Below are 25446 nucleotides of genomic sequence, written 5' to 3' on the forward strand. Positions count from 1 at the left end.
GTTTGTGATGTATCAGAGATGCCTATTACAATCTCCATTTCAGTCACTGAGATAAGAAAAGGTTGTATAACAAGCTAATAGCAAAGAAAATGGGGAAATAAAACATCCTAGATTAATATAAATAATTCAAGAAGAGAAGGAAAAGGGGGAAATATGAGACAAATAGAAAGCTAATGGTAAGATTAGAGATTTAAACCAAATCCGTGGTAATTGCGTTGCTGAATCATACGAGATTGTCTTTTTGTTGGTTAAAATCATCAAATAGTGGCAATTCCGTGTGATTCAATTGAGTACATTAAATGAAAATTAACTGCATGTTCCAAATAGGAGACAAAGATTAGCAGAGTGGATTAAAAAAAAACCCACTCCAACAAAAACAGCACGATCACACTGAAAAGAGGAGTGGAGGCAGGTGGATAGTTAAACGGCAGGAGGAGGAAGGGTGCCACGCGGATACCAACGGGAGAGAGCGCAACTGGCTAGACCAACATCCAACGCGGCGGACTGCACGCCCCAAGGGCCATCGCAGAGCGCTCAGAGTTCAGCTTACTGGGGAGTTAAAACAATGCCAGATGACCTGGCCGGCCGCCTCCGGGAGCCTCAAAATTGGCCAGTCACAGAACTAGAAGAAGAGAGCGAGGCACCCACAGGTGCGCACCCAGGCACACCCGGAACCGATTCTGCTGCCCAGCGGAAATGGGGACACAAAGAAGGGCAGACGTGCTCCCAATGGCCACAGCTATAAAAGCAGTGGAAACAAGGCAAATGTGTGTAAGCAATAGAATGTATAAATGGGTTTCGATCTGTTCATGCAACGAAACAAGCCGCAACCAAGGGGCCACCATGCTGCTGACCACAGCAACACGGACGGATCTTATCGCTATGAGGCGGGAGACGGGCTCGTCCCATTAACACAAAGTCCAGTGGTGGGTGCTGGGGGTGGGGAGAGGGTCACAGGAAAGGCTCTGGGGTGCCAGCGGTATCCTGTTTTCAAATCTGGCTTTGCATATTTCCCTTTATAAAAGAGTAGTGAGCTAAGAAGATATGCAACCGTTACTTCATGTATATTCTAATTCAATTAAAAAGCCAACAAAGAAATCGCACCTGAGGATTTTCCAATCCCCGTGTCGGACATCATGATCTGACTGTTTGAAAGACTGCGGATGACACGAACTTCAGGTCACATCCACGGGAGCCTATCCTAGATTCGGCGTCACACAAATTCCTTAGCAGGCCCCGTCTCTAAGGGACTGGGTAAGAATCAGAAAGGATGTTTATAATCCCAAGGCAGAAATCCCGTTCCGCACTCCTTACTTGAAATGAAGTGGCTGGTTACATTTTCCAATCCAGTGGCGACAGCCTTCAGGAGAATTCGGAACTCATCGCGGTTCCTTCTGGTCTCTTCCATCACCTCCAGCGGTTCTCATAAACCCAAGTGGGGCGTCACTTTCTCCCCATCCGCACACCTCAGTGGGACACCAGGCTGGTCCAGCCTCACTTGGCCCATGGAATGTGGGCAAGACACCCTCACTCCACCTCCCAGCAGAAGCTGGAGAGGCCGCTGTGTGGTTGTGCCATGGTTCCCAACCTGCCCTGGGCTCACTGGTGGCCCATACGGGCTCCTCTTTCTCCTCAAGCCCCAGACCAAGGAAGACGCACAGAGCAGTGAACCCACAGCTGATGTGGAACGTGGGTAAGAAACAAATCTTTCCTGCCTCAACCCGTTGGTGCTCTGCTTGGTACTGAGACGCAACTCCCCTGAGCTGGCTGTATGATGGCTTCCTCCACCAGGAGAGATGGGTGCTGGGGTCACTTGGCTGGCTTCCCAGGAAAGAGCTCTGTGACCCCCAGAACAGGCCCTCCTCACCCACTCAAGGTTAAACTACACCAAGTGACCATACCAGGAACCCACTTGTGGAACAAAGCACTGGCAGGAGAAGTGCTTTCCAAAATTACCCTGGATTAGGTGATGCGACAATCTTGAGGCCAAAGGGAGCGTTCTTCTCTACAAACCCGTAGTTTAACACAACACTTTTTTTTTTCAAAAGGAGCTTATCTTGCTTGGATAAACAAAGCATCAGTATCCCCTAGAGTTATTGCAAGAGGCCAAGAGTTTGATGGACTTGGTGGTTATTCAAATCAGGAGGTGGGGAATGACGGATTGGCACCCCCAGGCCTGGGGGGGGGGGGGGGGGAAGGGACCTGACATTGTGTTACAGTGTCAGGGTTTTTACTGTTAGTCTGCACTGGGCGGGTTTTGAAGCGTTTCCTCACTCCCATAATGGAGAGATGCTAAAAGGCTTGTGTTTATTTTTTAATTTTTTTTCAACGTTTTTTATTTATTTTTGGGACAGAGAGAGACAGAGCATGAACGGGGGAGGGGCAGAGAGAGAGGGAGACACAGAATCGGAAACAGGCTCCAGGCTCTGAGCCATCAGCCCAGAGCCTGACGCGGGGCTCGAACTCACGGACCGCGAGATCGTGACCTAGCTGAAGTCGGACGCTTAACCGACTGCGCCACCCAGGCGCCCCTAAAAGGCTTGTGTTTTGGAAGAGTCTCTGTGGGTCCAGCCGGCTGGTCTTCACCTGTACTTGAGGTTGTCACTGTGAGGGACACTGGAGTCCCCTGGAAGGGATTGTATCACCTCTGTCCTTGAATATGAATCTCCTTATTCTTTATTAATGAATAGTCCCGTGATCCACCTAGGTTCCCAAAATGAAATCTAAGGGTCACCATGCTCCAGGGGCACCCAAGTGGCTCAGTCGGTTGAGCGACTGACTCTTGATTTTGGCTCAGGTCAAGATCCCAGGGTTGTGGGACTGAGCCCCACGTCGGGCTCTGCAATGAACATGGACGAGGAACCTGCTTGGGATTCTCTCTCGCCCCCTCTGGCCCTCCCCCTGCTTGTGCTCTCTCTCTCTAAAATTAAAAACAAGCCAAAAAAAGTCACCCTATTCCTATCATAGCCAATGGTGTTGTATCCTGTGGCTGGTGTGACCAATCAGCAAACTTATCTTACAGTTCTGGAGGTCAGAGCTTTGATGTGGGTGTTGCTGGTAAAATCGGGTGCTGGCAGGGAGGCGCTTGTTTCTGGAGCTCGAAGGAGAGTCTGTCTCCTTGCCTCCCAAGTGTCTAGAGGCCACGTGCGTTTGTGGGCTCAGGACTTCTTCTGCCATCTGCAAAGCCAACAGTGAAGGGTCCAGTCCTGCTGACCGGGCAGCACCCAGACCTCACTGCCACAGACAAACCCCCTTCTCTGACTCTCCTCCTTTGCCCCCAACGTCCACTTTAGGGCCTTTGTGATTACACTGGGCTGCTCTGGATGATGCATCTCAGAGCCAGCCCATCAGCAACTCACTCATTGCCCATGTGCCATCTTAGCTCCCCGTGGCCACGTAACCTAATGTATTCCCAGTTTCTGGGGAGCAGGGACACGGGTGTCTCCAGCGGGGAGCGTTCATTATTCTGCCAAATCATGCGGATGAAAAAACCAACATGCTGCAGATTCGTTTTCTTCACAGCGGGGTCCTGCCCTGATCCCTGCGAAATTCTCTGGTTTCATTTTCCATCATTCCCTACATCGAGCCACGACTTCAGGGAAACCGTATCTCCTGTCTCGCCCGAGATGGTCCCAGAGTTACTGCTTTGAGTCTCGAGCAGGTCCTGATTTGGAGGAACAGTTACACCATTCCTCCGCCCTGTTCCATCCATGCCCGACCACTGCTCCGCAGTGCCACGGAACTACCTCTGGGCCGTTCGGCCCTTCCATGCCGGCTGGGCGCTCTGTCCACATCCGTCTTGAAGCTCAGCTCATCCTTCAAATGCAAACATCCGTGTCCCGTCTTTTGTTGGATTGTCTGGTTCCATGGAGGCAAATTTGATCCTATGTGCTCTTTTGTCACTGCTGCTTCTCACACAGGACTCTCTCACTAAATGCAGAGCATAAGGGACTGTATGCATCATCTCTCTTTCCCTGGGAGTATGCTCCTTGAAGGCGTCTCAGCTCTCCTCTCCAAAGAGCCCTGTGCAGAGTCAACTCTCAGTGAACACGGACAGGGTTGAAATAACTCCGCACCCACCCTCTTCTACAGAAGTGCAGGCTGGACACGATCAGCCCCCCTTCCACTGCACATGAAAATAAATTTACATACACAGATGCCACTGAGTGCGTGTTCCTTGAGTTTATTCATTAAACAATCTAAGTTGGTAAATACAGAAGGAAGCAGAGAATTTTGGAAATCTCTGTTTTGCAGCCTCTGTGGAATTAATTGTCAATGCCCATCTGTGGACGAATCCGGTAGCTGAATGGCGGCCGGGGAAGCTGGCACTGGGGAGATCAAGAAGCCAGCACCCAGAAGCGCTGGCGGACCTTAGCATCTCTAAAGGGGGGACGGTCACAAGGTGTGTCTCCTGATGTGATGCAGTGGGGGTCACACGGTTCCAGCTCTGAAACACTCCTGCCAGAAACGTTCTATCTGAGACTAGCCAATCCTCTGCCTTCCATTTATATAAAAAAATAATAATAATAAAAAAAAATAAGGAACAGAAGATCAACTTAATGGTGCCACAAGGATCAAGCATGTGTGTCCTGTGTGGTTGGCATCCTGCAGGAGGACGGCTCTGATTTCTAGAACAAGTCAACACATCAAATTAAAGGGAGTGAGCATCTTATGAGCAAGAAAGGGGCTTAGGAGAGTCAACCAAGAAACTGGTGCCTTGGCCTTGTTGGGATTCTGGTTCGAGCCCACAGACTCTCCAACCACATTCGTCAGCGCTCATAATGGGGTATTTGACCTCGGACTGGGTGTTGGATCAACATCACAGATCATTGTCAGTTGCCAGATGTGATCATGGCATTTGGTTATAAACGAACATGCCCATTTTTTAGCGATCCACCCTGGAAACGTTTAGGAGCGAAATGATAACGGTATCTGTCACCTGCAAAAAAAATAGATTAAAAAAGAAAACATTATAGACGAAGCATATGTGAGAAACGATACCTCCTTGCATTGAGGTATGTTTGAGATTCCACAGAAGTTAAAAAAAAAATTGACATCATTGCTTATGTCTAAAGCGATTACCTAAGTGAATAAAATGGTTTTTTTCTCCCAAGGACGCAGCACGTATTTTCCCCGGTCCGTGAGCAAGTCAGACCTGAGCAGTGGGATTCTCCGGAAGGTTCTGGGCCCCCAGCCCGTCACTACATGTGCGCTGATTCCCACAACCAGCCGACGCCTCCCTTCTGGGGAGTCCCACGACGTCCGCAAGTTGCTGCGAATTCTGTTTCTGGTTTTCACAAACAGCAGGCAAACCTCCCGCCCCTCCATCCTGCACAGCGCCCCACAGGCCCCTCCAGACAACAGATATTCAATACCTGCCCCCGGAATGAATGAGGGGATGGATGGCTGAGTCTTTGCACGCTTGCGATACTGTAGCTTATGAATGAATGGATGAGGCTAATAAAAAAGACCATGTTTTGCAGCGAAATTGCTTCATGGTCCTTCTGGGTCCAGAGACTCTTTTTCTACAGACATTGTGTCTATAAATCCATATCTACCAGCCCAGGCTCTTGAGTGAATAACTTACCAACTTCCCAGTGTAGCCCCAAAGATTCTGAAAGACTCAGAGAATGTTTGAAATCAAAGGGAAGCTTATTTTCCCATTGAGAGCTACACACACTGGAAACCAGACAGGCAGAGGTAAAAAAAAAAAAAAAAAAATCACTACTAGATCTAGCGTAGTTCAAGTTCATGAATCTCCGCACTGATCTCTCAGCCAGTTTTCTGCATAAATAATAATAATAAAAGAAATCCAGAGCCCTGGTTTGCATTAGAATCTCATAATATGCTATAAATCCATGCCACAGCCCACATCCAATTTGAGAATTATTTCTCAATTTTATGTCTCCCATCCTGCCTCTGCCTCTTTCTGGGTATTGGATTCTTCCCTTCCCTCTCCCTGCCAGGCTGGCCTCCCTCCCTGCCTGCTCTCCTCTCCCGCCTCTCCCCTACCTCCCTCCATAATAAACGTAAGGACCCTGGTCTGCTCAGGTGTCCGTGGGCCGGCAGAGTGGGGACGGTTCCCGGGCTGAGCTCCGTCACCACCAGCTCCGGGGCACGTGAGGTGATGGAGCTCCTGTCCCTTCCGATCTGGGCTGGAAACACAGCTGGAGACAGAGGCCTAGCTTTGTGGGGTCTCCAGAAATCAGGGTGCTGGGATAGGGTCTGGTCTGGACACAGCTGAGGCAGCCCCTCCTCCATCCCGGCCCTGGCTCTGCTCACCTGTGTCGCTCACTCTCTCTGATAGTGAGAGAGACTGTTCCAGGGTGAGGGAGGGGTCAGGAGCCCCAGGACTCTGCTCCGAGACCTTGCATGGCTCCCTGCTGCCTGCCCGGCTGTGCTCACTCTGCACCCAGTGCTCACCGGGCTCCTACTCTGTGGGAGACGGTCCGTGGGTTCTGGGGCTGCAGCGGTGGCTGGGGCCAACACGGGGGTCCTTGTGACAGGAGGCGGGTACCCAGCACATTAAATCAGTAACCATATAAGCTGCTGTTGAGCGCTTGCTGTGATTTGGGAAAGGCAAAATGAGGCAAGGTCCCAGAAGATGGAAAAAAAAAAAGAAAGAAAGAAAAAAGGGGCGCCTGGGTGGCGCAGTCGGTTAAGCGTCCGACTTCAGCCCGGGTCACGATCTCGCGGTCCATGAGTTCGAGCCCCACGTCGGGCTCTGGGCTGACGGCTCAGAGCCTGGAGCCTGCTTCCGATTCTGTGTCTCCCTCTCTCTCTCTGACCCTCCCCCATTCATGCTGTCTCTCCCTGTCTCAAAAATAAATAAACATTAAAAAAAAAATTAAAAAAAAAAAAAAAGAAGATGGTCCTGAGGGTGGGAAGGCTTGAGTCTCCAGGACGAAACCTCTTTGAGAAGGTGGCAGTGGGTTGGGACCCAGTCAGGGTATAGCCACAGGAGATGAGAAAAACAACCCACACAGAGAGAGCACACAGTGACACCCTGCCCTGGCAGCCTGTGGGGTTGTGCCTGGAAGTACGGCCACTATGGGGGTGACAGGGGAAAGGGGGGTCCCCTCATCATGGGTGATGGGAGAAAGGGGGGTCCCCACATCACGGGTGACAGGAGGGGGGCCCACATCACGGGTGATGGGAGAAGGGGGGTGGATAATGACATCGGGGGGGGGTCCAGCCTGGGCCTAGGGGGTGCTGAGGCTTTTAGCCTAGGTATGACGGGACCCCGCAGCGTGCTTGAAGGAGAGCTGTGACCCGGGGTCCCTTCACGTCACTCACTCGGGCAGCTGCAGAGGAGCAAGGAAGCAGTGACCCAAGGGGATGCTGTCCTGGAGATGTGGGCAATGGGGAGTTTGCTTGGACCTGGGTCACAGCTGCGGCTGTGAAGAGGTGGGACACACGAACACACCCCCAACACAGCACATGTGTGCGGGCTGCACAAACCCACCATTCCAAAACCACTCCCTGGTTTCTGGTCCGGACAAGGGGGCGGGGTCTGCAGTTTCCCAAGATGGAGAAAGTCGGAAACCCTAGTGCTTTCTGTCCCCCAGGCGGACAGAAGCAGAAGAGGCCCAGCTGGCTGGTTCCTCCCCTGGATCGAACATCAGTCCCCCCGAAAACCCAGAACCACCAGCAATGGGGGGGGCAGTTGGGAGCTTCGCCAAAAATAAGTGGCTAGGGCGGACATTGTCCTTCCCCACCAAGCCTGAGATGCCCCTTCTAAGTAGTGATACAGGGACAGCTGGGGCAGGGGCAAGAGGGACCCTCCCCAAAGCAAATGGCACAACCTGGGGGCCCTATTCATCTCAAAGGCAGTGAGGAGTTTGGGGGACCCCACCCCAGTGATGCCTGGCCAGGGAGTCCTGAGACTTCCTCCCTCATCCAGAGGCACATGGGGGCCTGGTCTGCAGAAATCCCTTCGTCCCCTCAGGTGGATCCGAGAGGGACCAAAGGGGACCCTAACAGCACCAGAAAAGCCAAGGAGCCCAAAATAATACCACAAGGACTCTGGAAACTGAGCTGTTAGTGTAACCATAGCCAGGGCCTGTAGGCTAATGTGAGCAAAGTGATAACTTTGCTCACATTAAAAATATTTAAGTAGAGTCCAGAGTCTCCAGACATGACAGACGAAGTGTCCGCAGTGTAACTGAAAACCACAATGCGAGTGAGAAAATATAACTAACAAATGTTGGTGCCAAGATGAATCTGATGCTGGAATTATCAGACCAGATTTTAAGGCAGTCGTCATAAAAATGCATCAAGGATCAGTCACAGATTCTTTTGAAACAAAAGGAAAAAAAAAGAGAATCTCAGTGGAGAAATAGAAGTTGTAAGAAAAAAAAAAGTATTGGGTGGAAACCATAGATTTGAAAAGCACAGTAACAGAAACTTTAGATAAACTTTCTGGGGTTTCTGGGGTGGAAATAAGGGACCAGAGTCTGGGAATTGAGGACAGAGCAAAGGGATTGCCCCTTCTCAACACAGAGGACAAAGACAGAAAGAAATGGGCAGAGCCCCTGGGACTATGAACAATAAGTGAATCTCCAGCACCCGGAAGCCAAGGTCCCAGGAGAGGGAAGCGTGGTCAGAACTAGGGCTGAAATGGCCCCAAAGGTGGTGAAAGACATAAGCCTACAGATTGGGAAGGATGAGCCAAGCCCAAATCAAATAATCCCCAGAACATCCGTGCCTGGACATATCACAGTGAAGCTTCCGGAAACCAGTGACAAAGAAAAGGTCTTAAGAGTAGACAGAGGTAAATGGCACATCACCCACAGGTGGGCACCCAATCCAGCAACAGCAGGTGCCCCACTGGAAGCCACGGGGGCCAGAGGAACGTGAACAGGAGAGGATCTCGAGGATTCTGTCTTGGTGAAGCTGTCCTCCAGGAGGGCCCGGGACATTCCCAGGTGACGTCACACAGAAAGGGATCATCACTAGAAGACCTGCTTTTAAAGACTGGGCAGAGGAAAGTCTTCAAACAGACAGGAAGTGATAAATGAAGAAGTCAGGGAGCACCAGAAGGGAAGAGAGAAGGAGAGAGAGAACGGGAGTAGTGCAGATACATACAGCCGGCATCCTCCTCCTCCTCGGGGATTATCTGAATCATCTATGAAGGTTTCAAACAACAGTTGTAAGACTTCATTTTGTCCTCACTGCTGAATTATTGTTTAGATAGCTGGAAAGAGACCTGAAAGTTTGCCGTTACCTTACTTAGCACGTTTGAGGTATTATAGACTCTGTGCATTGTGCTGTGACCTTCGCGTATTCACCAGTCACCAACACTTATTGTGAACCTGTGGCAATTAAGATAGGATAATACTGATGCAGGGACAGGCAAAGGTAGAAATGGGCCAAGTAGGGCGCTCCAAAACAGGGCCCTGTGTGTTGGCGTAGAATAGAGCTGGTTCTCAACACAAGCAAAGGATGAGCCTTCAACAAATGGTGTTGAGACAATAGATCCTCCGTCTGGAGTAAAACTATGATGGATCCCTACCTCACGTCACACATAAACATAAATTCCAGGTTGAGTAAATATCCAAACAAGAAAAGCACAACCTCAAAGCTTTCAGAACTCAGCATTAATGTCTTTACAACTTCCGGATGGGGAAAGGTATTGTAAATGAGACACAAAATTATTCATTGCAAGGGAAAATTTGAAGTATCAACACTTGTTTGCCAACGTGTAAGTCTCAAAAACTAATATTGACCACAAAGAGGGGTTTCAATGTATGCGTCCAATATGCTATAGATTGTACATAATTCTTTTATAATTGTTATAATTCAAAACAATGACATCTGTAGTTCCATGGTAAATATGTGTCACAACACCAGCTTCATGAAAGTGTGTGTGTCTGGTGATGGGGGGCGGGGCTGGGATTAGGGAAGAGAAAAGAGCAAATGGGATGCTTCAATTCTCTTATTAACATTTTATTTTTAAAAGAGAATCATCTAGGGGCACCTGGGTGGCGCAGTCGGTTAAGCGTCCGACTTCAGCCAGGTCACGATCTCGCGGTCCGTGAGTTCGAGCCCCGCGTCGGGCTCTGGGCTGATGGCCCAGAGCCTGGAGCCTGTTTCCGATTCTGTGTCTCCCTCTCTCTCTGCGCCTCCCCCGTTCATGCTCTGTCTCTCTCTGTCCCAAAAATAAATAAACGTTGAAAAAAAATAAAAAAAAAAAAGAGAATCATCTAAACCAAGTACAGAAATATATTACGCTTTGAGAAAATAAAGTGGTGGGTATGAAAGTATTTTATTCCATAGACTTTTGTCTGAAATAGGACACTGAAGAAAGGAGAAACGTTTTAAATAACATTGGATAAAATGAATTATTAAATAAGTAAGGATGTTGGAATTCTTCGCTGCAGACCTTAAGATACTTGAAATCACAGTGGTGTCTGTATTCCTGAGCTTACAGTTTGTTTCTTTATTGTTTATTGTTTTGAGAGAGACAGAGAGAGGGCACGAGCATGGTCAGCTCAGAGCCCGACGTGGGGCTCGAACTCACGAACGTGAGATCATGACCTGAGCTGAAATCAGGAGTCTGATGCTTCACCAACTGAGCCACCCAGGTGTCCCCTTATGGTGTTTTTTTTTTTTTTTTTTTTTAAGATCTGTAACTTTTTTTTTTTTAATTTTTTTTTCAACGTTTTTATTTTATTTTTGGGACAGAGAGAGACAGAGCATGAACGGGGGAGGGGCAGAGAGAGAGGGAGACACAGAATCGGAAACAGGCTCCAGGCTCTGAGCCATCAGCCCAGAGCCTGATGCGGGGCTCGAACTCACGGACCACGAGATCGTGACCTGGCTGAAGTCGGACGCTTAACCGACTGCGCCACCCAGGCGCCCCCCCGTATGGTTTATTTTTTATAGAACATATCTGATGAGGGGCACCTGGGTGGCTCAGTCTGTTGAGTGTCTGAGTTCGGCTCAGGTCATGATCTCACGGTTCATGAGTTCAAGCCACACGTTGGGCTCTGTGCTGCCAACTCTGAGCCTGGAACCCGCTTCAGATTCTGTGTCTCCCTCTCTCTATCCCTCCCCCCCTCATGCTCTGTCTTTCTCTGTCTTAAAAATAAATAGACGTTAAAATATATATGTATATAACTACCACGAATAATGAGAAGGGACTGTTAAGATGCTGCTTTAAGGGGCACCTGGGTGGCTCAGTCTGTTGGGCATCCCACTTCAGCTCAGGTCATGATGTCACAGCTTGTGAGCCGAGCCCCGTGTGGGGCCCTGTGCTGACAGCTCAGAGCCCGGAGCCTTCTTCGGTTTCAGTCTCTCTCTCTCTCTCTCTCTCTCTCTCTCTGTCTCCCCTCCTCCGCTCATGCTCTGTCCCTCTGTGTCTCAAAAATAAATAAACATTAAAAAAAATTTTAAAACATATCTGACGAGTTGACATCTTTTTCCTTAAGCAACACCGAATGAGGAGTCATCGTTGCAACAAGCACCTCTTGGCTCCTCAAACACCCTTCTGCTAGAGCCCGTGCAGGTGCTGGCAGCTCAGCATTGTGCTTGGACTTCACGGCTGGGCGGGACTCAACGCCCCTTCCTGACGTTCTAAACCCGCCCCTTGAGCCCGTGGACAGCCAGGCATCTCCGGCGCCCTCCGGGAATTCACTGCTGCAGTCGTGACCCTCTTCCGAAGGGCTTTGCAGACGCCAGCCGTGTACCGCCCCGGCGCGGGAGAAGGCCCCCTGCCGCAGCTCCCGCCCCCGTCCCTCCTCGCGCGGCAGGGTGGGAGCGCTGCACACTCCTGTCCCCTTTATTGCCATGTACTGGCTGGGACTTATGCTACATAAATCTCAGATTATGAAGTCACAGCTCTACATATTCTTGGCTCCAAATGGTCCTCTGCACGGAACCGCCAGTGGTGCAGGGTGGGGGCGGGGGGAGCAGCAGGGCACCGTCTGGGGGCCAGGGCTCCCTCACCGGGGCGTTTGAAAAATGAGTCTCCTCTCCCCAGCTGCTACCGTGGAGCATACGATTCCAACGCCTGAGAGATTATTTGGCCCGCAACAAATGAACGAAGGAGAGGCCCTCCGCACAAGTGCCAAGAGCCTCAGAGAAGCAATGGCCTGAGCTCATGAAGGTAGCGAGGGACCGACTGATGGAGAAGCCATGAGTCTCTGGGGGGCGCTGTCGGGGACGCGCGTCCCGGAGATCCGCTTGGGGGCGTCCCCAGGGGCTTTCTGCCTCCCCGAGTTTCCCCGATGTCTTCCTCACCACCCTCTGTTCTGCCAGGACCTCGGTGGTATGCTTTTGTTCTCTGCCATAGACTCCGAGTTGTTCTTGCTCTGGCCCAGCTGGACTTTCTTTGCTTCCCGTTTTCTGTCTTTCCTCCTCCTCCCGATGAAACCCAGCCTCCCGTCCTTGGGCCCCTCTCCTGCCCCGGCCGACCTCCCCTGGGCAGACACTCCGACCCCGGCTGGGTGGGGCTGGCTGTTTGTCCGTCCCCAGTGCTGGCCAGTGGCTCTGTGCCTCCACTGTCCCGAGGGTCCTTGGCCCCTGCAGGCTCCCGGTCCTGGGCCACGTCTGCTCCCTGTCTGTCCGAGGCAGTGCAGGGTGATGGTGAATACTTGACATACATTCAGGCTCAGTCCTAACGACACTTAACACTTTTTGTCAAATTGTTTCTAAAGAAGATGTGGGGGGTGTGTGAGTAATGGAATATTTCTTGGCCATCAAAAAACAAAATCTTGCCATTTGCAACAACGTGGAAGGAACTAGAGGGTATGATGCTAAACGAAGTAAGTCACTCAGAAAGACAAATATCATATGATTTCACTTATTTGTGGAATTTAGGAAAAAAAAACAGATGAACACATGGGAAGGGGAGGAAACAGATGAGAGAGAAACAAACCACAAGAGACGCTTTTTTAAAAATTTTTTTAATGTTTATTTATTTTTGAGAGAGAGAGAGACAGAGCAGGAGCAGGGGAGGGGCGGACAGAGAAGGAGACACAGGATCCGAAGCAGGTTCCAGGCTCCGAGCCGTCAGCACAGGGCCCGACGCGGGGCTAGACTCCACAAGCCACAAGATCACGACCTGAGCCAAAGTCGGACGCTTAACTGGCTGAGCTCTGCTGGGTATCCGCGTCCTGACTCACTAGCCTTGGGGGTGATTCTCAATTTCGTCCTGTAACACCTGCTGCTGACTCAGGGTATCGCCCTGGCCGCCTGTGGCACTGGGGTCCCTCCCAACGTCTGTGTCCCCTGTGGGTTTCCTCTTCTGCCCTCGCCACAGCCGAGACGGCGACCTTGTCCCTGTTAGAGAAACCCAGAGCCGGACAGTAGTTGGTAGTCAAAACGGTAAAAACCAGTTTTATTCGGCAACTATTTCAACAGAGGGAAAGTGGCCCCAGGGTGGAACCAGATCCGATTCCTAAAACCACCTGAAAGTGGATTTACCACCAAGGCGCGGGGTCGGGGAGCCCGGAGGTTGCTGAGACCGCGGGGTAGTTCTTGACTAAAGTGACCCGACAGGAGTCTTGCTGAAGGCAGGTCACCCGAGGGCAGGGGGAGCAGGAAGCCGGTCGGATATGGAGGGTCAGAGATTCTGGCTACACCATGTGACGGGATTTCTGCTAGGACTGGTCAATACGAAGATTGACCCCGGAAGTCCCGAGATGTGACCGAAGTGGTCCAGAAGGGTGTGTTATCACCCCACAGCAGAAAGCCCCAAACCCTGCCCCCTCCCCCCGGGACAATGAACACACCGGCGTCTTTGGGGCCAGAGCACAGTCTCCTCTGGCCACGTGTCCTTCTGAAGGGGAAGGGCCATCCCGCAGGAGACCGGCTGTTTGGTGACATCTACACGTGACCTTCCCTGTGCACCTGCGCCTTTCTCCTCCAGGCCCCTCCTCCAAGATCTGGCCCTTCTCCTTGACCGCAAGCTTGGACCAGGTGCTAGGTTGTTGAAGACGTGGCTCCTGGGTCCCGTCCGAGCAAATTAGTGACCGAAAACCCGCTACACGCCCTCCGCTCCCTGGTGAGAGGCAGCCTCGTGACCACCTCTCCCGGGAAGCGGCTGGGCAGGTCTGAGGCACGACGAGGGGGCTCTGTCTTTCTCCTTCTCCGGGGTGTCCTCACCGGCACCGGCTCCCCTGCCCTTCGTGGGAGGCTCCGCGGGTCCGCGCACGCAGCCCCTTAGTCCCCTCTGCAGATGAGGGCAGGTGCGAACTTCGCCTGGCATTGCGCCTCAGGCCAGGGAGAACCCGGCCTCCCAACCCCCAGCCTTCCTCCTTCTTCCATGTTCGGACCGGGGACCCTCCACGGGGAGGGACCCTGCGGGAGGGAGCACATGTTTGCGAAACAGGTTCTTGCAAAAAATGCGGTGCTGACACCATTCTCTGTCCCGACGGACCCCAAAGGCCCGCTACAAACGCTCCGGGACAGGCATCCCCTTTCTGCTCTGCCCGCTGGGTGTTGGCACTAGGCCTCCCGGGGATCCAGGGGACGGCACGGGTCACAGGTCAGGGGGAGAGGGTACCCGAGGGAGTGGTCCACGCGCTGCTGGGAGCCCCGGAAGAGCAGGCAGCCTCCGCAGGACTTGTGCTGGGTGAGCTGCCTCCCATCCCGAGGCCTCTGCTCTCTCCGGCAAACCCCCCACCAGGCGGATGCTCGCCCTCCGCCCGCAGAGCCATCACTCTCAAAAGCTGTCACTTGCACCTTCCCGTCTCAAACCCCAATACTCCTCCCTGTAGGCCATGTGAGGGGGAGTGGCTGTCACGCGTTACAGATGGGGACCCGGAGGGTTCGGCAGGTCAGTGGCTTGCCTGGAGTCGCGCAGCCCGGGGCGGGGGCAGGCTGCAGGTCTCCTGGTATTTTCTCCCGTCTTGAGCCACTTCTTTGCAGAGAACTCATACAGTCTCTGCCCAGGGGATTAGACTGTGGGGCACCTGCTGGGGTCTGAGACAAAGGTCTTCAGGAGAGGCCAAGGGAACAGGAGCTCGGCAGGTGAGGCCCGGTGGACGACCAGCAGCCCCTGGGCGGAGGGAGGGCACGTTCCTGGCCCCTGACTCCCAGCGGCTGCGTCGGGGCCCTCGAGGTGCGTGGTGACAAATTTCCGCAGCGCCTCGCTTCCCGTAAAGGATGGTCAGTGCAGCTCACCTCCCAGGGGCTCAGGGTGAGTTCCGCAAACCTCATCCGTCTCTTGCTCTCACACCGGAAGGCCTATAAACGGTGCTTGTGGTGACCCGTGGGGTGAAGGGACCACAGCGCGAGAGAACTGCGGGATGCACGTGAGCCTCGTCGACAGCGTGAGCGGAGTCCGGCCGGGGGCGACGAGGCCCGCGGACGCCCGCCGTGCGTGCGGAGCCTGGGGGAGGCACCTCCTCCTTCTTTAGCCTTTCAAGTTTATAAAGGTGTGTTCGTCTAGCTTGTGGAAGAGGAATTAGTGATTTATCTGCACAGGTTTTCTGAAAAGTGTTTTTCAAGGATTGCCAGGAGCTGGCCTGTTGGGGAGACGGATGGACAGCTCCGGCCGTAAAGATCCCTAAGTGACATTTTTGTGAGAGTTATTTTCAGAGGGTCATCGCTGCAAAATTACAAGAGCAAACCCGCGCTTAGCGCCTGAGTCTTCTAGAAAACGCTGCTGCAGAGAGCCAGCCCGCGGTCATGAGCACAGAAGACGTTCTTTGGTGCGGGTCACCGGGAGAGAGACCCATCCGTCTGACCTCTCAGACGCAGAACTGGCCGCAGCATCCTGTGCAGGAAGGCCAGGATTCCAGGCCGGCCTTGGGGCACAAGCTGGGCCAGCACAACTCTCCTTCTCCGGGGCCAGAAGGCGAGGATGGGCCCCACGCCCTTTGGATCACATGGCTTGGATCCCAGGTCCCCAGATCTGAGCTCCAAGGTCAGCATTTTCCTCCTGAGACCTGGACACAACCTCGGGCCAGGAGGGTGCCCCGGGATAGACAAGGACTTGGGAGTGAGCTGAGGAATGAGATCACGGCCCGTACTTATCAGCACGAGTATCCACAGAGCCTCAGTTTCCACACCTAAGAATGGGTGCGTGGATAACTACGTCGCTTGGTCGTTACTTACTCATCAGACGTAAGGTGTCACCGAGTGCCGCTGATCACCCTCAGCTACCACCAGTGGTTCTGCTTGTGTGCCACGCCCTCCTACCATGTGGCATTGGCATGCACCTTGTGGACTGTCAAACCACACCACTTTCGTGTGGCCGTCAGGAGCATGGAAGTGAAGTCAATTTGCTAATGCGTTTGTATTGGTTTCCAATCGATTTGTAACAAATTTTCACGACTTGAGTGGCTTGAAGCAGCACAACATTCTTACCCTTTGGTTCTGTGGGTCAGACAGCTGACGTGGACGTCCCCGGGCTGAAACCACGGCCCGGCCCCTTCCAGCCTCTGGAGGCTCCACATCCCTTGGCTCCCGGCCCCTCCCACCACCTTCAGAAGCAGCCAAACACTCTCCCTATTTCCGGGTCAGATGGTTAGCGTCCTTCATTCCTCCTTGCCTCGTAGCCTTCCGTGCTCGTTGGTTCCGGAGGTCAGGACGCGGGCAGTTTGGGGGGCCGTTATTCCCTTGACCAACCTCCGTATTCTTAAGACTGCTTCATATTTACAGTCTGATTCTCTGGACCTTGTCGATTAAGAATTTCCTGTATTTCTGACTGTCCGCACAGCACGCTCCTCTGTGATCCCCAGCACTCGTGAAGCACTCTGGAAGGGGATGATCCCCTTGGGGCTCTGGATTTTCCAAGCCACTGGTCCCATTCTGCAAGCTTCAGGCGCACACGCCCAGGCACTGACCACTGTGAGAAGACCACCAAGTGGCCAACAGGCATGACTGAGTACGTCCGGATTTCCAAGGCGCTACGAGCAATGGTTCATCCTAGAATTGACGAAATACGGCATTCTTTTATACGACTGACGAGTATCAGACTGTACTTGAGAGACGGTATTCCGTTAGAATGTGAACTTGAGGACGGCACCATTTTCTCTGTGGCTGATGCCACATTGCCCCTACCTGGAAGGACGCCTGGAAAGAAGTCGGCGCTCGGGGAGTGCCGAATGGACGGATGAGCGAATGAATATCGTCAATGAGACATTCTTATTATGCAGGTAAGACTTCCTCAGAATCGCCAGAGGTATTAAATGAGACAACGTTGGCATGTTGTCTGCATAGAGAAAAGAAATAAACAGCTCTCTCCTCCTCGGGCCTGCCAGGCGGACAGCAGGACAGAGGGACGGACGGCCCCCCACCCCTCGCGCTGAGGGTGTGCAAAGCGGCGTCTGAGTGACCCGGTGGAGGCTGGCGGCCTGCCCGTCTGGACAGAGGGATGGATGGTTGTCATCGCAAAGAAATGGTAGTCACTGGGGTCTCTGAGGTTTGCGAGGCTTTTGCTGTGTCCTGTGGTGCAAATGATCCCACATTATATGTCACCTGCCTGACTCTCGGTGTCTTTGCATGTGTTCTTGGAGACAAAGGCCCACTGGTGCCGTCACGAGTTGAGTTCAAGAAATCGACCCAGAATGTCAGGACGTCCCCAGGAAGGACGCTGAGGGCACAGACGCCCCGGGGGGAGGCCCCTCCGTACCTTCCCGACCGTGCTGGTCCCCTTGTCAAGCAGGTGGCGGGTGGAATGTCAGAGGGAACGTCTGGGAGTGTGGCCTGAGTCAGCGTGCATGTGTCCCATCCAAGTGGGGACGTGTGACCTCTTCCGGTGTGGGCGTAGCAAGATGCCCGTGTGATAGTTCCGGACGGCAGATAAATGTTTAAACGGCCACGTCATATGATTTACGTTTCGTATCTGCTCTCCGTCTTGGGTTTAAAAATTACTTCCTATGCGAAACGCTGTCCTCTGCAGTTCTGCCGCGAATGTGCCCTTCCCCACCCTCCCCACACGACGTGATCATACTGACTCGGCAACGAGGATGCGCGGGCAGCCTGTGCGGGTGGAAACCTGGCTCCAGGTCCTGGGTCTGCGACCTCGTGAAGCTGTGTTTCCAGGAAGCTGTACGCGGGGTTTGCACCTGGAAACTAGCAATTTGAACTAAAGTAGGGATTGTAGGGAAAGTTCTGAATGCTGCTGATCTCTTCCCCGGGCCCTTCCTGGAAAGGAAGCACATGGGCCTGGGGCGGGGGGCAGGGGGAGACCCCAGTGTTGAATAAACATGCCAGCACCTCCCAGCTCCAAACCTTGACTCTGAGGGCAGAAAGAAACCTTACAGGGGCTCGCGATAAACTGGAAGCAGAGACTTAACTCCGGGACAATGTATTAAAGGCAGCCTCTTTTATTTTTAGGCTTCCATCTTGGGGCCTGAAACCTTCAACACCAATGAAGGAACGCACCTGTGTTTCCAAGAGGCTGGTGACCTTCAGAGTTCTTTTTCCGGGGGGAAGAAATTTAATTTAATCTCGTCTCCTCGTATTTGTTCATGTTAGATTACATTAAGTGAGTTATTTTTAATCATTGTTCATAAATCACAGCAAGGGTATGCCCTGAGGCACAAAACATTTGCATAAAGATATTAATTGTGGCTATCTCTCCTTTTGGGTTCATGGGAAATTAGATGCATGTGTAGGGGGGTAGACAGGGAAGGGACGAGGACGGGGTGAAGGAAACAGCCCTGTTCAGGTGTCCTAGCCTTCCTGACAACCTTCTTCAATTCACAGAGTGCAACCCAGAACCTTAAGATCCTTTCCAGGTGTATCCTCATCCGAGAAGCCCACCTTGATTTCTCTAGGCCAAAAGATGGCTCCCTCCTCCATCACATGTGAGCTGTGAACAGCCTTTCTTAGAAAACTCACCCATGGCTGAGTCCCCGTGTGGACTGGGAGCCCCCTGCCTGTCACGCACGGTGGACAGAGTGCCCCCCAGGCTGCTCCCGCGGTCGGTGTTTATTAACAGACGCTTACTGATGAAGCCTGCAGAGAATCGCTTCGTGTATAACCATGCTCTCCCTATCTCCCTGTCCTTTTCCCCTGACAGGGGCCCCTCGCGCCCTCTCCCCCAACCCCCGGGCGTGGGCAGGACGGGCATCGGGCGCCCCAGGCATTAGAGGGGAGTTTTCTGCACCCTGTGCTGCTGGCTGCACAGGGGTCCAGGAAGTGCAGGGCCCAGGCCCCTCCCCTCCCTCACTTGGCTGTGGATGCACCTGCTCCTTCCGGCCCCCTCCGTCCCTGTGCTTGGTCTGAGGTTTCATGCGGAACCAGCCCTGTGCTATTTGGGAGGACGGGTCACAAGAGGGTTCTCCCTGTCACCTCCCAGCTCTGCTCCGCCCTCCACCCATCCTGTCCCTGCAACGGCTCTGCCCACCCACCCTGGACAGCCTGCCGGGCGTCACTGCCTTTGCCCATCCATCCACTGGCTCAGCAGCAATGGCACCAAGGACTCCACGGATGCTGGAGCAAGCCTGGGGTGGAGGGTGCCCGCGATGCAGGGCTCGAGAGCTGGTTCTCGCTCAGCCATTCACTCCCCAGAGCCCAGATGCTTCACCCTGACTCTGACGGGGTCTCTAGTGTCCTGGGGCCTGTCCTGGTGCGAAGGGTGGCCAGCTAGAGGAGCACTCCCAGCCCGGACACTGCCGGGGCCCTCTGTTCAAATAGGTTCAAGGGGCGCCTGGGGGCTCAGTCGGTGAAGCGGCCGACTTCGGTTCAGGTCATGATCTCACGGTTCGTGGGTTCGAGCCCCGCATTGGGCTCTGGGCTGACAGCTCAGAGCCTGGAGCTGCTTCGGATTCTGTGTCTCCCTCTCTCTCTGCCCCTCCCCCACTCTCACTCTCTCTAAAAAATAAATAAACATTAAAAAAAAATGCATTCAAAAAACTGAATCAACAGGAGGCTCCCTGAGGGGTGTCTCCGAGATTTCCAGAGGCCTTTGTGGGTGGGGGTGTCCCTTGGGGTGGGGGTTCAAGGCCACATGTTTCCTGGATTTGCTATTGATTATATCACACACGCGTGCGTCCTACAGTGTCCCGGGGGGACTGCAGTAACACAATCACGGCCAGAACGGATGGGCTCCAGCCCCTGACAGCACTGAGGACGCTTGACCTGCACTTGCCCCGCGAACGCCCCCGGCGGCCGCATCCCGTCGATGCTGTCTGCACTTCGGCAGCCCCAGCGAGGGAGCTGAGGTACAGAGAGCCTCAGACACTTGGGTGATCAGGGCGAAGTTCAGAGCTGAGCTCACAGGGGTTCCCACGCCCTCGTGCCTCCGTCTCAAGAACACGGTCCCTGGGCCGCCCCAGGGTGGGACTTTGGGGCTTTGCCGTCCAGCCGAGCACAGCCTGACCTGTCGTTCAGAGAGAAATGAGCACATCTGATGAGTCCATTGGTGCCTCTTCCTAATTAACTGTCTTTATTGCATCAGGAGTCCCCCCGCCAGCCATGGGCTGAGTCCGAGTCCCCTCGTCCGTAATAGGTGAACTGGTGCCTGGCCTTCCGCGGAAAGGGAGCGTCTCGGGGGGACGGGCCCAGCAGAGAGGAGAAAGCACCGGAAGATGACGAGGTGGGACGGGCGGGGCTCCGCTGGCTTGTCCACCCTCCCGGAGCCACAAGCCCGGCTTCGCGGCCATGTCCCCTTTCTTTGCGGAAAGCCTCCCTCCGGGGCCCATCTTAAGTGGCCGCCCCAGCATCACCGGACGTTGCCGCTGGTTCCCCCACGTTCGTGCCAGCCAGCCTCAGCAGGGCGTGACTGCCGAGCTTCTCATTTTCTTCCCCCTTAATTCGTTTATGTGTTTTTGCAGAAACGACAGGCTGAGCTTCGAGGCGACGGTGAGGCTGCTGCCGGTGGGATTTTAGCGCTGCATTAAAGACAGCTTCCGAATGCAAGTGTTGTTATACGTGTATTTCCAGCCTCGAGAAACAGCTCGACAGTCTGACCCTCGTTACGGATGCTCTCGTGTCTGTGAGTGAATTATCTTCGACAGTAAACCAGGGCTTTAGGAGGGGCTCACCACGTCCTCAGGAGGGTCTCCGGGGGAAACGGAGTGGCTGAACTTGGCCAAGACCACAGGGTCTGGGGCAGCAGAGACACTGCTTTGTATTTTGATTTTGTGATTGTACCGGTCCGTCCACCCACCCAGTCACCACTTGCTGTGTTCCTGCCACGTGGCAGGTGCTGTATGAAGCCCTATGACAGAAGCGGAGTCCCTCCCCACCCATGGCTCCTGGTGCTTAGTCTCTGCTCCAGGAGCTTCCCATAGCGAGCCTCCCGTGTCCAGAGCACCTGAGCTGGGGGTGTGTTTGTGGGGAGTTACCCCAACAACCCAGGAGTCAGAACCACCGTAGCGACTCCACCGTAATTATCTTATAGGTCCTCTGTTCGTATTTACATGACAGTTAGCTGTGCTCGGCTGGCATTTTGCCTTGTTTTGTATTTGCCCCTGAAGGACTCTCAGCCTCAGACCGGCACCTGCTCGGCAGCCCAGGGGGTAGATGGCCCGGCCAGGCCTTTGACTCCTGCGTGGCCCAGACTGATGAGAAAGTCTTGGCGTCCCTGAGATTACTGGAGTTATTCCAACACAGGGCACGCAGGGGCAGATGCATCGTGGCTCTGAAGGAACCGGGCTAAGAGGGAGAAAGCGGAGGTCATCAGGGGTCGGAAGGACGGCCCAGTCCCGCAGAGGAGATTCTGTGTCCACAGCAGCAATAGAAAGGAAACAGAAGGAAACGCGAGCCCTGAGTGGCAGCCAGCGTGAGCCTGGGGAGGGGCTGGACTCGTCTGGGCGAGGGGATGGGAGCGAGATCCGTGTCTGGACAGACGGCGGGCCACAGCAGCCGCTTGCCCTGGGCACAGCACGGAGCCCCCAGGGACGCCGGGAGAGAGGAAGGCCCTAGAGGCCGAGGCGCTCACCCAGAAAGAGGCTGGGTGGGAACCTCTGGCCCACAGCCCGCAGAGGACAAGACACCGTTCCTCCCGGTTCTGGGTGGAAAGAAAGGGCTGCGTCCCTGTCCACCTGAACCAGCCTGCTGCCCGTGAGGACGCCAGCTGGGGCTGCCCTAGATGGGGACGGACCACACCCTGGAGCCACGGCCCAATCCCGTGGGCTCAGATGGGGGTTTTAGGGGGACTGAGTCCGTAGCTTAGCTCTTCTGAAAGAAAACGGGCTTGGAAATGGTGTCGAGTGTGTTCAATCCTGGCTAAAGACTTTGGTCTCTCTGGAGCTGGCTCCCCCCAGGCCTGCAGGGCACAGGAGGGCCCCGGAGGCAGGCTGCCCCCTCACGGTCACTCCACAGCTTTTGAAACGAACTCTTAGAGCCCAGGGTGGCTGAAAGGGACGCGAAATTAAGGGCATTTCCTCTGGTCTTTTGACCCAAATACTGTGATATCTGAAATCCTCCAGGAAAAAAACAATGTGGCAAAGGCAGGAGCCTCATGGGGCGGGGGGCACTCGCCCTTGGTCTGGAAAAACAAATGGCCCCCGCTCCTGTCTTTGCTCGGCTACGGAGCCGGGACCAAAGGTCCCCGCTCCACCGCCAGCGCCGTTCTCCGGGGACATCATTACCGGGGATGCGGCCATTTGTTAGCGAGCGTTGTGTGGTGTTTACATGTAACAACTTTTATTGGCCAACCTTCCTCTTGTCCTGGGAAGCGTCTTTTGTCTCACCAGGCAGAGCCACCAAATCGTATGATGAAATAATCATCGTGATAATTAACCCCTTTCATCAAAAGAGTTAAGAAAACAGTCGAGGGCCACATATTAATAGCACTAATATTTAGCACTGGAAAAAAAGTGAGTTTTCTTGCTGCGGTGAGGCCTGCGGAGCCGGCCGGTGCCTGTGATTGATGCTCTGCGGGTTTGGCCCGCTTGGCGGGGAGCGCACAGACATTAATTAGGCTCCACTTCGGCAGATGCCAGCCCCAGTATCCTCAAGCTTCAGCCCAAATTGCTGCTATCACTCCCAGCCTTCTTCCTGGCAGACATTATTACATTCGTGATGATTCAAATAGATTTTCTGCAGGCATTAAATTTTGAGTAAACAGACCCAAATTAACAGCTATTTATGACATTTTACTCCAGGGATCAAATCAAAAGCACTCATTTCGTATATAAATATCTCTTCTTCTCTGCTTTTAATGATCGAGTATCATTTTTGCGGTTGTTGTTCTTGAAAGCAAAATCAGACACACGCCACCCCCTCCAGGCTCCGTGGTCACGTGGGCCCCTTCCCTCCAATCCAGAGACCGCCAGCACCTTCCGGAAGCAGGGATGGAAGCTGGTTAATTCTCCATAATTCAGGGAAACAAGGCGTAGATCTGAAGCCCACTCTCTGGGGCTCCTTCTCGTCCACGGCAATGGCTGCGTTTTAATGAGAACAATTTAGTCTGTTCTAATGTCACCATCAGGGCACCACGGGCCTCACCAGAACCTGATTTGGGAGATGGTCTTTTCATTATTTTTGGTGTCGTGCAGGCGACAGAGGAGTGTGAGTCTCTCCCAGTGACCTTGCTGGTGGCAACGTCGCATTTAGCGCTAATGAGGATGGCTTCACGGTCCAAGGACGAGAGGGCTGATGGGGGCACAGCGGCAGCTGTGAGCAGGAACCCCCCCCCCCGCCCCCACCACTGCCCGCGGTCACGTGACATGCTCAGTCATTTACTGCCTGCAACCATGAGACATCGTCATCTTTGGGCAAAGCTAACTGTCTACTGGCCTGGGGACCGTTCTCGGACTCCAGGAAAGTTTGAGTCACAGATGACGGGGCAGAGTGGCACCTTTCCTGCTCAAGAGGAGAAATGACAAGTCTCCGCTCGTGTATGAACGCGTCTGGTGAGGTCTTCATGACGGACAGAAGACTCAGCAAGGTGTTGCAGATGTCGCCAGAATGGAGAAATGTCTTCCTCTCGATGGCCGAGGGAACACGCCCATCCAGTCTTTGAGCTTCTGCTCAAAGGTGCCTCAGAATGACAATACAGGGACTCTCCAGAGGCTGGACCCACAGGGGACCTACGGACAAAGAAACGACGACAGGAGGGAGCATGAGCAAAAAGGAGCACATCAGTCCAGGACGTCACACACCCTGGCTTTAAGTTTCGGGAGAGGCTTTCACATGGGGTGGGGGACGGAACTCACCAAAGAAATTGAGGAGCACTTCCCGGGACCGGAGACCACGAGGCTCCAAACTGAAATTTCTCTTGACACAGCGAAGAGCACAGCTGGGGAGCCCGGGTTAACCTACTGTGATTCGGGAGCAGCAGGCGTGCTGGGCGCAAAGCACAAACTAGCTCACTGCCCCCCACCCCAGGTGGGGTACCTGGGATGGTCCTTGGGCCCTCCCGCTGCCCCAGGACAACGGAGAGGACAAAAAACAAATGGGTAAACTGATGAGTTTGCAAATGTCTCAGTAAATTATAAGAGAAAAGCTATCTCATCATTAGCCTCATCTCCAGAAACCTATAGACTGTTTCCTGGAGCCCCAACATCACCCTCCCCTCCATAGTGATGTGGGGAACAAAGCCAAGAAGGAAATGTAGATAAAATTACGTGTCCTTATAACCTGCAGCCCACGGGCAAATGCTGGAGGCAAATCCAGAGTAGAATGTTTCTCCGGGTATCCCCTACCTTCCTAATGTCAATGCTTTGCTAGGGGGCAACAGCCTTAGCTTGACAATAGCCAGGCCTCAGGTATCTTCTGAGTCCTCTTTAGCACATGAAAGTCCTTCTGGAGGCTTCCCTTTAGCCTCTACTGCCCCCTCCAACTTCAAAGTCCATAACCAGTCACCGTGCACAACGCCAGACCAGTGCAGCTCTTCCTGCCCAGGGGTCCTGTCCCCGTGCTTTAGTAAAATAACCTTTTTGCACCAAAGACATCCTCAAGAATTCTTTCTTGGCCATCGGCTCCGAACCCCGTGAACCCCACCATCACCCCCAAACCTCACCAGCTACACCCGGAACAGTAGCTGCGATCAGCAGCCGCCATCAGCAGCCATCAGTGTTTGGGTTGAAACTCGTCCTTAGTTCTTCGGCATGCTTCTGGCCTCCGGCCGTAGAACAGAAGGAAACGGCCCACGAGACAAAGCCCCACCACTGCCCTCGCCCCGTCTGCTGATGGGCCAGACCTCCGAGATCCGCCAGGCGCGTGGCACTGCCATAGTTATCCCGGTTGTGGGAGAGAAGAGTTCAGGACCTGCACTTGGCCATCCTGCCAGACAGAGGAAAACCAGGCGGGGTTTATGCTGCTTGCTACAAATGTCTCTTCCGAGGCCACATTCAAAACCCGCACAGATTGGGGCGCCTGGGTGGCGCAGTCGGTTAAGCCTCCGACTTCAGCCAGGTCATGATCTCGCGGTCCGTGAGTTCGAGCCCCGTGTCAGGCTCTGGGCTGATGGCTCGGAGCCTGGAGCCTGTTTCAGATTCTGTGTCTCCCTCTCTCTCTGCCCCTCCCCCGTTCATGCTCTGTCTCTCTCTTTCCCAAAAAACAAATAAAAAACGTTGAAAAAAAAATTAACAAAAC

The sequence above is a fragment of the Prionailurus viverrinus genome, chromosome B4 (genome assembly GCF_022837055.1).
Source record: "Prionailurus viverrinus isolate Anna chromosome B4, UM_Priviv_1.0, whole genome shotgun sequence".
NCBI classification, from domain to species: domain Eukaryota; kingdom Metazoa; phylum Chordata; class Mammalia; order Carnivora; family Felidae; genus Prionailurus; species Prionailurus viverrinus.